At 40.5% G+C, this 19501-nt stretch overlaps 1 pseudogene; it reads right to left on the bottom strand.

The window, feature by feature from the left end:
* Window positions 1–17187: 17187 nt before the first annotated feature.
* LOC142467678 (small ribosomal subunit protein uS4-like) lies at window positions 17188–17855 on the bottom strand (annotated as a pseudogene).
* Window positions 17856–19501: the final 1646 nt, after the last annotated feature.

The following is a 19501-nucleotide window of genomic DNA, read 5'->3' as shown; positions in this document are numbered from 1 at the left end:
TGACACTCTGTGTGACACTGTGTGTGTGTGTGTCGCCCCCACCCCTGCCTTTCACCCCCCCCTGCCTTTCACCCCCCCCTGCCTTTCACCCTCCCCTGCCTTTCACCCCCCCTGCCTTTCACCCCCCCTGCCTTTCACCCCCCCTGCCTTTCACCCCCCCCTGCCTTTCACCCCCCCGCCTTTCACCCCCCCCCTGCCTTTCACCCCCCCTCGCCTTTCACGCCCCCCCCGCCTTTCACGCCCCCCCCGCCTTTCACGCCCCCCCCCGCCTTTCACGCCCCCCCCGCCTTTCACGCCCCCCCCCCCCCGCCTTTCACGCTCCCCCCTCCTGCCTTTCACGCCCCCCTGCCTCCTGCCTTTCACGCCCCCCCTCCTGCCTTTCACACCCCCCCTCCTGCCTTTCACACCCCCCCTCCCTGCCTCCGGGCAACGCCGGGTATATCAGCTAGTTTATTTATAAAAATGTTTTACCAGGAAGTAATACATTGAGAGATACCTCTCGTTTTCAAGTATGTCCTGGGCACAGAGTTATAAAAAATACATGGTTACATTAAAAGAACAGAGGTTATACAGTGAATTCACACACATTTGATAGGACAGATAGAGTTGGAAAATTGGGTACAGGGGATAATGGGCATATGAGTTTCAGATAGAAATAGAGCAGCTTTAACATCACTTTAACATCAACCAACATCAGCGAACGGCAGCAAATGTTCACACCCTTTGGCTGTCCTTCGGCTGCGCCAAAGGCTGTGCGCCTTTGGGGCAAAGCAGATGTTTTAATTTTTTTTTTAAATGAGTGAATAAATTGCGGGACTTAGAGAAAACAATGTGATGGATATTTGTCATATTTAACAAAATGTTACAAATTTAAAAAAAACTAATTTTTTTATTTGTAAATGAAATTGCATACTATATCTTTACATGTGCAACTTATGAAAACATCATGTTTTGGATAATTGGCAAAAAAAATATTTTTTATTTTCTATTCAATATTAAAATTATTAAACAAGACTTCATTTCACACTTGTGGGGCAATGCACTTTTGTTATGCTGTAGATAAACACAAATATTCCACATGGTCTCAGACAGTGATCACTTTTATTACAATTTCACACAGTTCTACTCTCATGAAGTGAACTTTTTTTCCTCCTGCCATTTGCTTGTTTCAGTAGACAAACTAGATTCCTTGTGCCTCACTTCCTTCACCTCGCAACTCTAAACAACTCCCCCAGGCCATAGAAATTTCACAATGAAATGTTTCATGCTTTGGCTTCAAGGTTCGATCAAATGAGCTGTCCCCGGCTGCTGAGAAATCCCTCTTCCTGGTGAATGACATGTAGGGCTATGGATACCATACGAATTTCATAATGTAGTCATTGTTTAATTATTATGTTAATTTATATTTTGCAGTTTTGGGGCCGATGAAGTCTACTTGCAGGAAACATACACTTGGTGCAGGAAACTCTTCCATCAATACTGCCAGGTAATGTACTTTACTTTAATTCATGCCATGTCTTTTCTTCTCAAACAAAAAAACCCCTCAGAATTTCATGATGTAGTCATTGTTTAATTCTTATGTTCATTTATGTTTTGTAGGTTTAGCATCAGAACTAACACCATATTCTTGCAGGAAAGACATCCAGTGACACAGTCAGGTAACGTACAGTACTGAAGGTGTGATTTTTAATATTGAATATTGTCTATTTCTTTATAGACCAAGACATCCAAGAAGAGCCAGCCAGTTCAAGGAAGGAAAATGAAAAATTGTAGATTTGAAAGAAGAGAAGACAGTGTATTTGCACATTATTCACGTTTACAAATAAAAACTTTCATTCTTTAAAACTATTTTTGGTGTGTTCAAGTTTTTACTCTTTACATTTAAATTAAATACACTTACAGTACATGAAGTACTAATTTTATTTAAAAAAAAAAAAAAAAAAAAATATATATATATATATATATATATATATATATATATATATATATATATATATATATATATATATATTACAAAAAGCAGCAGCCAGCACTCCAAGCAACAAATGTAAAGTCAAGGTGCATGCTCCATAGAAATCAATATAGAAACCCTGTCTTCCCATAAGAGAAGGCACAAAAGCAGCAACACTCAGATATAGCAAAAAGACATGTATTAGCAGTGACAAAACAGCACACTATAAACCCAACGTTTCGGTCCTGGCAGGACCTTCCTCAGGGGGGTATATATACAGCTCAACCCCGTTATAGCACAATCCGTTTCAACGCGAATCCGCTTATAACGCGATGCCAGCGTGGCTCCCAATTTTTCAGTTTATGAATACTTTACAACACGATTATTGGTGTCTTAAATACTTTATTGTACAATGCATACAATTGTACATTATTTGTAATGCGATCCGCTTATAGCGCGATGTGATTCTTTGGACCCCAAGCACAGCGTTATAAGGGGGTGGAGCTGTATATATATAATATATATATATATAATTTAAAATATTTAAAATATCTCATATCCCATGCCCTCCCCCATCATCAAACTTACAAAAGCACTAGAAGACAAATATGGCTAATAGCGCTTTTGCACACAGAAGTGTGGAAAAAATATAAATACTCAAAAAAATAAATTTACATTACAATACACAGTAGACAATAAACCTATTGATTGTCACTGTGGTAACCTATGTCACCCATGGGAGAACAGATAACCACATTAGGAGCAAATGGGCAACCGAAACAACCCACCCAAAAAAAAATGCTGACATGCATACAGTATGCATATCAACCAGGTTCCAGATGGGGACGCATTCGCGGAAATGCTATGACACGCATATGCATTTCAACCAGGCTCCACAGCCAGCGACACACATGCGCAGTAGACTACTACAGTATGTGCGAGTATTAATATTGAATATGGTCTCTTTCTTTACCCACAAAGATGCCTAACCAGCTCGATGCAGAAAAAAAATAACATTTTAAATGTGGAAGAGTCTTTGTATTTTTATATTATTCATTTTACTTTATTATTGTGTGCTAATAAAACATTTCATTCTCTAAAAATACTTTTTGGTGTGTTCACATTTTTACTCTTTACATTTAATTAAATACACTTGAAGTACATACTGTACAGTACAGAACTGTACATGTGTATGATATTGGATCATGCGCACATGAAGGTAAACACTAGGGTAGAGTGGGGGGAGGGGAAGGGGAAGGGAACCCTCGCAACTGCTAAATCTATATTCTCCGAGGTGCTACTATCTGGGGTGAGTAATGAATTGATACTGTGGGTAGAATAGAACCCCAATGGAGAGCACTCTGCAGATGCACATTTATACAGGGGACAGGAATTAGGGTGTGTATAGTGATGAGTGAATTGTGCGCGTTAAAACACTTTATTAGAGTCTTGACTCAAGGTTAAAATACAGACGCTAAATACCAAAATAAGTGAGACTCATGTGAGCCAAAAAAGCGCAGCGAAAGTAAAATATATGTGCCAGGTCTCACGTTGGAGTGTAAGCTAAAATCCCTGATGATATGTGCGGGTTATAGCTTGGTGGTATCAAAACCCTATTGGAATCTGTGAGTGTAGTGTTCAAACACAGACACAGCCACTAGTGGCTGAATATATACACGTTCCGGGTAGTGGTATGTGTGATAGTAGTCTTAATCACACAATATACACAGGTTGGTACACCAAGTGAGTGTGATAATAGTCTTAATCACACAATATACACAGGTAGGTACATCAGGTAGGTGCACATATAGTATACACGGTGGAGTATAGCAGGTAAGTATACCTGCTTCTGTGCTCCTGATCAGCAGGTCACTTCTGTGTTGCCTGTGTAATGCTGCAAGTCTAAATGCTGCAGCAATATTAAGAGCACTCACACATACTCTCTAACCACTACCGTTTTGCAGCTGTCATAGGGGGTGTATCTGCAACAAATTAGGAGGTCGTGCATCCAATTGGTAGAAAAAATAGTAAAATTGTAGTACACAAGTAGTGTCTACATACACTCAGAACCATGAAAAACATGAGGAACTGGTCACATACAAAACGAACAGAGATCGTGGTAATGCTCAGTGGCTATGCATACATGGGCTAATGCTCCGTTGCTCAATAAACCCACAGTCTCTGCTCGCGTGAATTAGGTAGAGATACAGTCTTTCATGCTAACTCTCTGTATGGGAGTTAGTTTGGGTGCAGGACACACTCCGATCACGAGCGTTGGTCCCGCCCCCTTGACGTAATGACGTCTTGTGTACTACAATTTTACTATTTTTTCTACCAATTGGATGCACGACCTCCTAATTTGTTGCAGATACACCCCCTATGACAGCTGCAAAACGGTAGTGGTTAGAGAGTATGTGTGAGTGCTCTTAATATTGCTGCAGCATTTAGACTTGCAGCATTACACAGGCAACACAGAAGTGACCTGCTGATCAGGAGCACAGAAGCAGGTATACTTACCTGCTATACTCCACCGTGTATACTATATGTGCACCTACCTGATGTACCTACCTGTGTATATTGTGTGATTAAGACTATTATCACACTCACTTGGTGTACCAACCTGTGTATATTGTGTGATTAAGACTACTATCACACATACCACTACCCGGAACGTGTATATATTCAGCCACTAGTGGCTGTGTCTGTGTTTGAACACTACACTCACAGATTCCAATAGGGTTTTGATACCACCAAGCTATAACCCGCACATATCATCAGGGATTTTAGCTTACACTCCAACGTGAGACCTGGCACATATATTTTACTTTCGCTGCGCTTTTTTGGCTCACATGAGTCTCACTTATTTTGGTATTTAGCGTCTGTATTTTAACCTTGAGTCAAGACTCTAATAAAGTGTATTAACGCGCACAATTCACTCATCACTATACACACCCTAATTCCTGTCCCCTGTATAAATGTGCATCTGCAGAGTGCTCTCCATTGGGGTTCTATTCTACCCACAGTATCAAATCATGCGCACATGAACGGGAATACGTGACAGGTTCCATTGCAGTTAGATTTTTAAGAGACAATAACTCACAATTGCCGACATGCATTTCTGGCCAGTATTGCAGACAATGCTAAATATCAATTTCTGCACTCTTTCAGATTACGGCTAAATCACGTGAAAATTAAGAATTGCCTTGGTGCAGGATAGAAGTGGATTAGGATGCTTTAAGGACCCGCAGGGTATATACAAAAAAGACCAGCGCTAAAAAATATATATTGAATGTGGTATGTGCAAAATAGTGATGGGAGTGAATGTACAATAAGGTAAAACGTGACCAGAAGGTAAACTGGAGGAAATCATGAACTAAAGAGAAATGCAGCTCTTAATATTTTAAGAAATATCTAATAAACAAAATATAAAAATACAATATATAATGACTGTATATAAAAGAAACAATGTTACCAATCATGAACTGATACTCCAAGTAGGAGGAGGATGATACATCAAGGTTGAGGCAAACAATTAAAGCAGGTGGCTAGTGGAGGTGTAGAGGGCTGGCTGATTGTTCTCAATTGTTAATGTACAGAATATATTTCAGTATTGACTGACAAAGATGTGTAAAGTTCTAAACACAGTGCCAGTCCTATGGCTCAAAGAACAGATATATCATAGGGAGAGGGGGAAATCAGAAAGATCTGACCAGTCCTGTTACAGATATAGATGATCTGGGAGAAGTGTAATCGCTAACCCGTCAGCTAGGCCTCCATGAAAACCGGATGGCCAAGGTATTGTCAGGGTCTCCTAGACATCCTGCTCTTAGCCATAGTTCATTTCCTTGTCCACTGTGTGTGCTGCTGCTTTCTGTCTGCTCTGGGGTTTGTCTATCTGTCTGTCTCCTCTTGTTGCTCCTGTTCTCTGTCCTTATAGTTCCTGCTTCCTGTCTGGGCCTTTGCCTTTGCTTTGTGTCAGACTCCATGCCTATGATTCTGCCGTAGCTTGTTCCTGTATATGTTCCTGTACCAGTCCTGTTCTGTTTTGGAGTCCTGTTCATATTAAAGGCCCTTGCTATTTAACTAGATTGCCCCAGTCTGTTTCCTGCTAGCAAGTCCCCGAAATGTTCCTGCTCCCGTCCCCTGTCCTTCTCCTGCCTTCCTGTTGCTGAACCTCTGCATGTTGCCCACGACGATCCTGCTTGCTGCCTTCCACCGACCCCTGCATGCCCACGACAATCCTGCTTGCTGCCTGCCACTGACCTCAGTCAATGATCACAACAATATTTGCCTGCTCCCGCTGTTCCGGCCACCGAGGTCATACCAGCTCCTGGAGTCTCCCTCATGAAAGAAAGCAGAGGCCACTTCTGGACCTCGCTGGCACAGATCCTTTCCTGCCTGCTTCAGCAGACTCCTCCTGCTTGCGTGGGGGGAAGATAAGTACTTTTTGTTTAAGTTTGGAAGACCCATTTGAGACCCTGAAGGTTTTTTTTTGCTGCAGAGCCCAGTGTACTTTTCTTTGAGGTTTTTTTTTTTGTTGCAGTGCCTGAGTTAACCCCTGCAGTACCTGTTAGCATAATAGACATTGCATCAAATCCAAAAAATACAGAATCCAACTTATAATTCATTTTAGCTAGGTTGATGTGTCAATCAACTGAAGATTCTTCATATTGTAACACGTGTCCCCCCCCCCCCCTCTGGGAGATGTTGCTGTTACTACTGATGTTTGTGGTGCGGTCATACTGTTAGGTCAGGAGAGCTGAGTGGTCCACTCCCTTGTGTCGCCTCAGGGAGAGGTCCCCCCCCTTCCTTAACATGGATGGGTGCCCGGGGTCCGTGGGGTAGCATTAGGGGCCTGGACTCTTATTTTTCTGCTTCTGCTTTAAAGTCCCTTTAAAGGCTGCCCTGTTGCTGCATCTCAGCAGTGCCTCCAATTGTAACACATCCCCCCCCCCCTCTGGAAGATGTTGCTGTTACTTCTGATGTGTGTGATGCGGTCATACCTGTGAGGGTCCAGGAGAGCTGAGTGGTCCGCAATGGTGTGGGGAAAAGGACAGTCTTTTGATGATCTTTATGTTCAACTCAGGGTGTCAGCGCCTCCAGCTCCAGTATCTCCAGAGTCACTCTCCAACTGGTGCAGATTCCATTCATACTCTTCTCAAATAGACTGAGAGCTTTGGCAGGGGTATATAAAAGGGATTCTTTATTGGAGCAGCCACTGCCAACAGTACAGAATGGTAGATTTTGGGTTCCCAGACCTTTGAATGATGCATTGGCCTTTGGATAATAGCGAGGCTGTGATTCGGCTTTATATATCGCCACTATATACCCAGGAGGGCAGGAGCAGAACCCACATCCTCACCCCAGGAGGGTGAGGCAGAACTCACTCTATAATTTAGAACTTCCCCTCTGATGCACCAGAAGGGGAAGACACAAGGTCTGTACCACTATTGGCTGTACACAGAACCTTGTAGCACCGCTTCTTCTGTTACTCAGAGTCAGCATGGGGGGGTCAAAGCCCTTAGAATAGCCTGCCACAGCCTGTAGCTATCAGGGCTTACAGGACAGGAGGCAGAGAGGCCGTTTGGACCAGCCATGGCTACAATATATATCTGTGCAAATTTAATAGATAAAATGCAATGGGAAAGGTTCAGTTTAAGCCAGTCTAGGACAATTGGGCATGGCCGTTATGCCGCGACCAATGATCGCCGACATTTAGCCACAAGTGACACTCAGCCGTCGGCCACTTCCTCACTGAGGTAAGTCCCTAACTTTAGCTCTTACCCTAAAAACCCCTGAAACTAATTCTACCCCTATCCTAAAATACGTTAACCCCTTACCTAACTGCTAAAACCCCTAAAGTTAAGGCGTAGGGTCCCTCTGCGGCCAGTTTAAGCATGTTTTCACACTTGGTTAAGTTGTGCCCACTTAGGTTTGGGAAACAAATCTTTTACCCTCTTTTACAAGGTGAGTACTTAATTTACTATTAAAGCATTAAACATAACGTAATAAAGAAGTTAAACTGTGAGCTTTTATTTCACAATGTTTCCTAACTTACATCCAATATGCCCAGTGTGAACATTTGCAAAACAATGTAACTCCCTTTTCAGTTATGCTTTGGAGAGAAAAAAAAACCTGTTTCGAGTTGAAAATTAAAGTGACATAAGCAAAAACAATTAAGGAGTTATTAAGGAGTTATGACTATTATCAGTACTTTTCACATTTTTTTTATAATTATTATAGTTCTTGGGATGATGTTATATTTTTAGTGAAGTGCACTGTGAAAAGACAGTAAGAATACAATTAAGACATTCTACAATATAATATAATACAATGTAAGAATTGTATTATATATTCTATAATAAATACAATGTAAGCATATAAACAAGACATTCAACAATATAATTGAATTTAATACATTATTCAAAGTAAGACTTGTATTATATTATATATTCTATAATATTGTATTATATTATTTATTCTATAATATAATACAATGTAAGAATAGAATTAAACCATTGTATTCTATGCAAGAAGACATACTGTAGAATACAATTAAAGCTGCAGTTCAGGCTCCCCCTTTTTTTTTTTTTTTAGTTTTTTTTTTAAACTTCAATAGTTTCATCTGGGCAATCTCTACTTACCTAAAAAAACTGCATAGCTGCCGGTCAATTCGTTCTCCGACTATTGATCGGCAAAGTTTGGCGACATCTTTAAATATTGGGAATGCAAATCGTTGCTATAGGAACAAGCATGCTTGTTAAAATAGAATACAAGAAAATTGGTCTTTCAAAGTTGTTTTTTTTTTAAACAGAAAATGCTAAAAGTATTTTTTCTTACTACAGAACTGATTTATTAAAAAAAACACACATGCAGGATATTGCTTGAACTGCAGCTTTATATCACATTTGGATACAACTTGTAAGGAAAAGGCTGTACAATAGCAGGGGAGTGAAATCACAAAATGGTGAGTGGGGTGAATGGAAAGACTAGGATGAGGACGAGGCATTATTACAGCTGTTTGCCAGTAAACTAGAAGCTGACACGTGTCCATTTCATTACACAAGCGGTAGGTCAAAGGCAGGTTCATGGAAGAATTTAACAGAATCCGTTTAAGAATGAAGTTATTGTGGACAGTTAAAATCTATGTATATGGGCACCCAAGAGATGACTTCCTAATGGAATCACAATGGTATGTAAGAGGACACATAATACATCTATTACAACTCTTAAGTGCCCTGCAGTTGGGATTCAATTATACTTATACTATACAAAGACAGAGGTATTGCATCTAACACAATATTGAAAAAAACACGTACGGTAAATGACTGCCCTGTCCCACGATACAGTAACACTATATTCTAAAAATATTCATGAGCGTTCGACAATTTCAATGAGCTTGGGAAGATGACTTCTATACAGGAAATTAACTGCGGAGACAAGGGAACAATGGTTTGTGGCTCTGTAATATTGTCAGAAGTTAAATTGTAGTGGGCCAGATATAGAGGAAGAAGATACATCCATCATTGGATGAAAGAGGTGCTCAGCTCTGTATTGAAAAATACAGTACTGTATGTTGGGATGCAGCTGTGGCAATCACAAGCAAGATGAAAGGAATGTGTGAAAACAACCTAGCAAAGTGAGGTTTACAGAATGATTGCAGTGGGAAATCATTGGATAAGGCTTCCTCCAGCAATATGTAGACAAGGACTGAAAATGATTGTAAAAAGACATGTATATATGTATGTGCACGTGCGCGCAGGTGTGTGCGTGTGCGCATCTGTGTGCGTATATGTATGTACCAACACATGTTTCTAAAAGTGGTGTGTACAGTGTCACAGGAGACCAGGAACTTTTAACACCGTTTTTATATTACCAGGATCATACATTAGGCAAAACAAGGTAGAAAAAAACAAATTGTGTTTATTTTGGTAAACTCACGTACAAGAAGAATTACACAAGAAACAGTTAAAAATACACATACTTGGGGACTGGGGGGAAAATCTAGGCTTTCCTAGGTGCAGGGCGCCCGCTTGGATGAGCTTACCCTGGCCGGGATATACAACCGGTTCTCCTTCTCCTGGTCTTCTTTTCAGCTTCAGTTCGCAGCCGAGACCGCTACGTTAAATTCTCAGAACTTGGGGGGCTATGCACTAAGCTCAATGGCTTTGCGTTCTGATTTGGCCAAAAAACAGGTTCGTTAAAAAGTGAAGCCGGGGACGCGATGCACTAAGGCCTTGAGGCCATTTTTTAACGTACCTGCTCAAAATAACTCAAAACAGCCACAGCGTACGTGTTGCTTTTTTCCCCCCTGCTAGCGTTCTGAACCTCTCCGTACGCTAGCTGATAGAAAAAAAAGCCGCATGTAACATTTGCATGGAGATTCTGTATCTCCATGCAAGGCTGTTACAGGCGATCGTACATGAAATAAAAACATTTTAATAATAGTGTACATGAGCAGTGGGTGTCCGGAGATGAACCGCATTGGTTTCAGGTCCGAGGACACCCAACTTCAGGAGATATAGGCCCCTTTATGGGGTGCCGGTATCCCTGCAGTTTAAAGCTCCCGTGTCACGTGACCGGGTTATTTACATTCTGCAGGGGATACCGGCACCCCATAAAGGGGCCTGTATCTCCTGAAGTAGGGGGTCCTCGGATCTGAAACAAATGCGGTTCAGCTCAGGAGACCCCCTGCACATCTACACTAGTATTAAAACACACATAACAATAATCAATAATTCATTAGCGTAGCGGCTATCCGCTATGGTAATGAAGCTGCTTTAATGTATTTTTAATAATAGTGTGCGGGAGCAGGGGGTCCCCTGAGCTGAACCGCATTGATTTCTGCCTCAGAGACCCCCTGCTTCCCAAGTTACAGGCCCCGGTATGGGGCATCGGGTGCCAGTGTCGCCGCCAACTTTATAGCGTCCAAGAAGCGACGTGGGCTCTATAAAGATGGCGTACGCACTGGCACCGATGCCCCAAACCAGGGCCTGTAGCTCGGGAAGCAGGGGGTCTCTGAGGCAGAAATCAATGCGGTTCAGCACAGGGGACCCCCTGCTCCCGCACACTATTAATAAAAATACATTAATGCTGCTTCATTACCTTAGCAGATAGCCGCTATGGCAATGAAAGGGTAAAGCCACATTATCATGTTTATTGGGGACAATTGCCCCCAATAAACAACACACATACCCCCCACCCCCTAACACATACAGTACTGTAATGGGCAAAATTACTATTATCCACATATGGATAATAATGCATTTGCCCATTTTAAATACATATAAATTACAATAAATACAGTCAAAACATTTTACACTTACGTTTTACAGGCACCCACGATGAAGGCCGTCTTCATCCTCATCTTCATTCTGCCCATGCCCCTCCAGTGCTGCAAAACATGCACAACAATCACAATAGCCAATGTAATGTCCCCTAACCCCTTAATCCCCATAGCGGTTATTAACCGCTACAGTCACCCTCACCCACCACTTGGGAGGCCTAAATACACTCCCCCACTAACCCCCCACCCCGTGAGGCTTAACCACCCTCACCCACTACCCACAAGGGAGGCCTACCCACATACCCTTGGGCCAGTACACCTCCCCCCCCCCCAACACATACAGTACAATAATGTGCAAAATAACTATTATCCAGATATGGATAATATATTATTTGCCCATTATGAAACACATAAAACATGCATAAATAAAAACATGAATTTTTAATCTTAAAATCACCACATCACATGTTACAATAAATACAGCATCTATTGTAAATATAAGGCAACAAATCAGCAGCTCCACAAATGTATATGAAATGTCACACAATTGCATAGAGTGTGTACATGATGCAATTAATCTGTGCATCATGTAACACTATGTAAAATATATGTAACAATAAAATACAATATGGACAATGTCCCCTAACCACCAATGCCATCCTGAAAATCAATTAGAAACTAATCAACATCAATACAATTAGTATCAATCAATTAATCCATTTCCTCAAACAATTAAAATACAATACAAATCAATTATACAATTCCCTATTCAATTCCTAAAGCCAAACCATTGCCAAAACAATTCTAATTTAAAGTAACTACCATCATTCTAATCTAACTACCATAAAGAAGCCATTACCTAAATACAAATTACATTATTCACAACAATGACAAAATAAAGCTGCTAAATACATTATCCATACATTAGAAGAACCTAAACATGAGCCAAACAATCAATTATTATCCCTGTATGTCTATCTATACAGATAGATAAACATAACATACAGGGGCAATGATAGAGCATAAAATACAAAGCATTTACATACAAAATTCACATACAATACACCCATTCAGTGTCCGTGAATGTATGTATATACATAGATACATTAACGGGCATTAAATGGGACTGAAAAAATAAAAGACATGAATCAAAAATCATAAAAACCTGTAAAAGTAAAAATAATAAACTTTTCTTTTGTTTACTCACCATTAGATGTCCACTCACCAAAATCCAAGCGACCCGGAAGCACAGGAACCAATCCACAGGTAAGCCATAAAATAAAAAACCATAACAAATCCACGTCTGTGTCTTCTTTCTTCTTTGGGGTCTTCTGGGGTCTTCTGGGGTCTTCTTCCGTCTTCTTCCATCTTCTTAAGCCACGCCCTTCTTCTCTTCTTAGGAGGTGAGATGTTCCCTCCTCGGCGACTAGCTTCAAGATGAGGCGACATAGGCTTTTATAGGCCTATGACGTCACATTTTGGTCAAATGTTTCACACGGTCCTGATTGGGCCGTGAAAAACATGTGATTTGGCCGAGCAAAAAAAAATGATGACGTCATTTAAAGGCAATGAAAGCACAGCCAATCAGAATGGCTTTACTTCAATTGCCTTTAAGATGACGTCATCAAAAGAAACATGGCCGGTCTCACATGGTACGGTAGCCAATCAGAGCGTGGGAAATACATCCCATCTCTGAATGGCTCTAGTAGACCATGTGACAGAGGCTTGGGGGAGAACAGATGTGACGTCTTTGAAAGCCTGTCACATGGTACTAGAGCCAATCAGAGTTGGGATGTATTTCCAATATGTGATAACCCTGATTTCCCCTCAGGGTTGGATTCCAGAATATTTAAAAAGTGGAGTCAAGCGAGTCTTATTAGACTAGGAGATCTAATAAAAGTTGGAAAGACTAGATGTTTTAAAAACTTTCAGGACTGGTTGGATTTTAAAGAAGGGGAGAGATGGCAATATACGCAAATTCTACATTATATGAACACATTTTTATTTATTTTTAAACACTTTGAGCATGTTGAATCCTTTTGAAACAGTGTTGGTTTTTCTGGGTGCAGGTGGGCACACTATATTGTACATCTATAGAACATTATTGTAAATCAATGCTGAATCTAAGCCAGGGTTTGCATTAGCCTGGGTAAAGGAGTTTTGTAGGGAATACGCTGCACTCGAATGGACACAAATGTGGAGCTGTACTGGCTCTTCCTCGATATCAATGAATATTGTAGAAAACGCATAAGAGATAATGAATAGGTGGTATTATTATAAACCACAAAAACTGAAAGAATGCTATCCAGGAACTTCTAATAAGTGCTGGAGAGGTTATGAGGAGGTGGGAACGGTGCTTTATATTTGGTGGATGTGTAAGAAAATAAAGCATTTTTGGGATATGATAGTGGAGCTGATTTTCAATATTACCATGATTAGAATCCCAAAAGACATGAGTATTTTATTGTTAAATAGAGAGGGGGTCAAATGGCACAGAATTAGGAAATCTCTATTAATACACATGCTAAATGAAGCAAGATGTGCCATCACTGCCAATTGGAAAAAAAACTGGAGGCCCCCTCTATGGAACAATGGGAGTTGAGAATGTGGGAGGTTATGAAGATGGAGCAACTATCATACATTACCACTGACACAAGGTTACAATTTGAGCCCTTCTGGCTGCCATGGCCAGAGTTCACTGCTAATAGAACACTGTGAAAAGAGTTGAAAGAGGAAACATCTGCCATAGTAGGAATATTAGGGACAATTTGGATTATTAAATATGGGTTTGACTTGTTCCTAGATTTTATTTTAATCTAAGTAATTTTATTTATTTTTTGTATATTTACACTTTTCCAATTATATCAGGTTGTCAGTTTGATTTGTGATTGTATTTATTATTTATATTGTGAAAAGAAAAAACCAAGCGCAAATAATATCACAACAAATCAAAGGTAACACAGATGATATACTATCCTTAATGAGTGCAGCTCCTGATGTAGAATTCAAACCAAATTAAAACAGCAAACGAAGGGGAAACAGGTGCGCAAATCACATCAGGACATGGAAAAGAAAGTAAAAACACAAAATAGTGCAATACTGTCTACTCCAATAAAATAGCTTCAATACTGGAGTTTCTATAGAATTTGCACTCACGTGTTTAACGTAAAATGAGAGCGTTGTGGTTGTTCAAAGTTACCAACTTATGTCTCCAGATAGGTACTCCAGATCCACATAGAGGGGGGGAAATTCCATATACAAAAGAGGGAAAGCCATATCAGTGACTACTAAGGAGCCCTTGTTTGATGACATCTAGAGTGGAGGACAACTTTAATCAGCCCAGTACCTGCTGTGACGGCCATGGAGCGGATGCTGTTGCTGTGAATACCTTGTCTGACCCTATGACCCAGGGTGGTCTGAATGCTCATAAACAAAGGCACTTATGTAAGTAAAATACTTTGTGTTTTTAATATTAAAAACAGTACTATACTATTTTGCTTTCCCTCTTTTGTATATGGAATTTCCCCCCCCTCTATGTGGATCTGGAGTATCTGTCTGGAGACATAAGTTGGTAACTTTGAATAACCACAACGCTCTCATTTTGCGTTAAACACGTGAGTGCAAATTCTATAGAAACTCCAGTATTGAAGCTATTTTATTGGAGTAGACAATATTGCACTATTTTGTGTTTTTACTTTATTATTTATATTGGCAGTAACTTATTGTGTATTCTGTATTTTACTGTATAACTCACTCTGTTTGCTATATTATATTATGCAATATTGTCTACTCTTATGTAACGATTGACTATGGAGAAGCGGCGCAGAGTTCTGTAGTATCATTCCTTATGATGTTTCGAGATTAGGTCAATTTTAGGTCTAAGTATTGTTGGGTATGGAGTGCAGTGTGTAAAACGGTGAAATTTATTGTGTTTTCAAGTTGTGTTGTATTGTATTGTATATGTTATCTGTATTGTATTGTATATTGTTAACACTTTTCATGTTCCCTTTACCCAGACTCATGAAACTTTGTGCATACGTTTAAGGTGGGATATTTGGAACGAATGCCATTATTTTGTTGGCAGGAGTACGATGACCAGAGCTACCGGTAGTACCTTAATTCTACCCGGCGAGCAGGCATGATTTGCCCCGTGTCCCCCAGACTCCTGATTTTCGATCCCCGGTATCTCAGTCCTATATCCCTTACAGTCATGAGGTTCCCCTGGTATTAAAATATGTTTTATGTGCGTTATACATTTATTATAAGGCTCTATGCAGTCGGCCATGGCATCTGCTTAAGGTGCCAGCAAGTCTGCATAGAATCCGTACAGGTGCAACCACGAGTATTCTAAAACGTGCCTCAGAAATTCTGTGGCAATATCCAGGTAATGCTGCCAACATTTTCTGTGACATTTCTGCAGACAGACTAATGGCCCATCGGATTAACACAGTGAGGGTCCCTGGCAGTCCCATTCAAACTGAATGGAACTGTCTGGGACCCCTGCAGTGTTAATCCGACGGGCCATTAGTATTTCTGCAGAAATGTCACAGAAAATGTTGAAGCATTACTGGGGTATTGTTAGTGATTGCCCCAGATTTTCCAAGGCAAGTTTTAGAATAACCGTGGTCGCACCTGAAGTTCAAAGAGGAGACGGGATGTTGAGAGGTGTCGGGTTCTAAGTGGCCTGGGCAGGGCGGAGTACTGAGTCTGGAGATCAGAGACCCCCTGGGGGAGGATCCTCTGGTCTGCTAGACTTATGGAGCCTGCCCAGTAGGTGGAAATGAATGCTGGCGTGTTTCCCATTGGTCAATTGAAAGGTTCCCATGCTCTGATTGATCACTCCTCCTACCTCCATGCTAAGGATAGCTTAGCGGAGTGTATGTAAGGAGACGGCCGAGGAAGAGAACCAGACCATCCAGTGACTTGTGTCGATGAATCTAAGGCGGTCCTTTCAAAGTTGCTCTGTTCGAAATAGCAGAGCAACCAGCTTCGTTTTGAAGTTAGGAAAGTCTGCCCTGCAGATACCAAGTCTGACGTGAGGACCAAGGGGGCTATGCACTAAGCTCCGTTAAGTCACTTTTAGACCGCAAAGTGCTCTTAGAACGTGTTTTTCCGCTCAACCCGATGCACTAAGCAACGCAAACAGGCTCTTTGCGATCTAAAAATGACTTATTTTCAATTTCTACCTAAAGTTTTTTTTTTTAGTACAGTGAAACCATTCAAAAAGAGCCTTCACTTGTGTAACAAGATAATATTTATTAATATTTGGCAGCCCAAGTCCACCTTGTGATTTATGCCTTTGCAATGTTTTAGTAGTGGTCCTTGGTTTTTTAAATTCCCAAATAAATATATAATAATTTTACTTTGAAGCGTAGCAATATACTTCTTGGAAACTTTCACGGGGATAGTCTGGAGCAGATACATACTTTAAGTCAAGGCAATATATTCATTTTAATACAATTAACTCTACCTATCCAAGAGATAATACTCTTATTCCACCTTTTTGATTCATTTTCTATTATTTTTGCTAATGGAGTATAATTGGCCTGGAACAAATCTTCTACTTTTGGCATTATAATTTGTACCCAAATATTTTATACTTCTATTCTTCCACTCGAAAGGGAAGATTTCATTTACTTGGGCCGCCACTCTACTGCCATGTACATTAAGAGGCTCTGTTTTTGTTAAGTTGATTTTGAAATTACATGCTAAACTATATCTACCCTGAACACATTATATTTGGCAACGAAACCAGAGGATTAGTTATTATCTGAAGAATATCGTCCGCGTATAATGGCATTTTATGTTCTTTCTCACCAATTTTAACTCCTGCAATGTCTGTATGATTCATTCTTGATTCTGCCAACGGCTCCATTATTAGGGCGAAAATCAAGGGGGACAGCGGGCATCCCTGTCTCGTACCATCAAGTTTTTTTTTTTGGTTAGAAAGGGCTTTTATTCCATATAAATTTGAAAACACTCCAATTCAGATGGTAAAGGGAAGCTGTGAAGAAGGCTTAATCTTCTTCCTCATCATCTCTGGATCCAGCACCGGCCTGTCCCTTCTTGGCGTTCTTTCTCTTGACACGGCCAGGACGTCCACCTCCGTATGGTGAGCGCAAGGAGAAGTCAATGTGCTTCTGCGAGTCCAGGCACACAATAAATGATGGGATGTTGACCACCTGCTTGCGGACGCGGATGTGCCTCTGTCTGATCAGCACACGGGCATGGTGGATTGACTTTGCCAGACCCAGCTTGAAGACCTGGGTCTGCAGACGTCGTTCCAAGAAATCTTAAATTTTCAAGCCCAGGATGTAATCAAGCTTCATCTTCCCCTCATCCAGCACGCCAATACGCACAAGTCGCCTAAGCAGGGCATTACTTTCAAACAGACGTTTGGGATCCTTCTCATCCAGGGTAAGTAGCTCTCGGGCAGCCTTGCCGATTTTGGCAAGAGTGAATTTCACTCTCCACACCACGCTTGTTACGCAGACCATATTCACCAATAAGCTTTAACTCCTGGTCCAACCGAGACTTCTCAAATGGACGTCGCGGAGTGACATAGGTCTTTCGACACACCTATCTTCTGGCAACAGGCATTTCGAGCTATTTGCCGGGCCGACACGAGGGAAAAGGGTACCATTAAGTATTTTAAATAAGTTCAAGACCTGTCCATTTACTGTACCTTGTCCTTTGCCGATGGGTTACTATATAATGCCAATATATACTGTCTTGAAATCTAAAAAGAGAGTGGGAAAGATGGGGGAGAGAAGAGAGAAAAAGTGACTCTTGCAACAGTCTATAGGATGGTGCCAGGGGTAGGGGGATAATAATCAGATGTACACTTGCCTAGACAAGTGAAAAAGAGACCCCTATGTAACTAGCACTCATTGATACTGTCTAAACATATCCCCCGTTCCTATACGCTACAGCATTTTAAACATAAAATTCCATTGGACTCTATCGAATGCCTTTTCTCCATCTATAGACAATAAAATAGCTGGAGTCTGTGTTTTATTCATCTGGTTCAGTATATTTTAATTTGCCCAGTGTTATCTTTGGCTTTGCTTTTTGGTATAAATCCAGTTTGATCCCTCTTTACCAGGTCCGGTAGATATTCCTTAAATCTGTTTGCTAATATTTTGGCTAGAATTTTAACTATCTACATTTATAGCAATATTGGACGAAAACTTGCACAATTTAATTTGTCCTTGCCTGGTTTAGGGATAACAGTTATATGAGCTTCTGATATATACTGGGACAGGTTTCCCATCTCTCTCAAAGTGTTAAACATGCCCTGAATGTGACTATAAGAGAGTTAGCAAAGGTTTTATAGTATGTATGTGGCAGACCATCAGGACTTGGACTTTTCCCATTGGGCAGACCTTTTATTACTTTTTCTATCTCATCCCATGCTATAACTGCGTCAACTTTAGCTCTCGTCTCGGGTGTGATTGTTTTAGTTTGAATATCCTTCAGAAATGTTTCTATATCCTCCTCTATACTGTATGCTCCCTTTTCCTATTTTGCATGCTTCTATATTATATAATTTCTCATAGAATAGTCTGAACTCTTCTTTAATAACTTTTGGATCCTGTGACACTACTCCACCCTGACGTGTATTTTTTAATAAATCAGTTCTGTAGTATTGGATAATACTTTGAACATTTTTTTAAATATTAAACTCAATGTCCTTATTAATACATTTTAAAATACTGAGCATTCTTTGATTTCTATAGAAGGTTTTAACACCTCCCCAGCAGAGCAAGATATTTGCAACACTTTCTGGTTTGTGATAATTCATTGCCAATATTCCTGGCAGTTTCAGATGCAAAATGTAACAATAGATAATGTTACTTTAGTAACATAAGAATATATTGTAGCTGCTGAGTTACACTGACTGACGGATTGATTGTAAATTGATTGAAAATGAAAGGCAGCCATTTAGTGAACCCTGGGAAGCTGGATCTTTGCTGATAGGTTACGGGAGAACAAAATCGACCGGCAGCTTATGTAATTCATTTTCATTAAAGGTAATCAAAGGCTGCATATATTAAACTTGGATTGCCTCTATGTGGCAGGTTACATTGAAATGAATGGGATATCACATGAAATGAACCGGAATAAGGGATGGTTACATTGCATTTAGATTAAGACATACATATGCGGTGCACATATCATTACTATAGAGTAGAGATGGTATAAACGGTCAAAATCAATTTTGCAGAATTTCCCGAGCTCTCCATTCAAAATCCACGGTGTCA

Source organism: Ascaphus truei, chromosome 16 (assembly GCF_040206685.1).
Source record: "Ascaphus truei isolate aAscTru1 chromosome 16, aAscTru1.hap1, whole genome shotgun sequence".
Taxonomy (NCBI): domain Eukaryota; kingdom Metazoa; phylum Chordata; class Amphibia; order Anura; family Ascaphidae; genus Ascaphus; species Ascaphus truei.
This window is presented reverse-complemented; position numbering and strand designations above follow the sequence as displayed.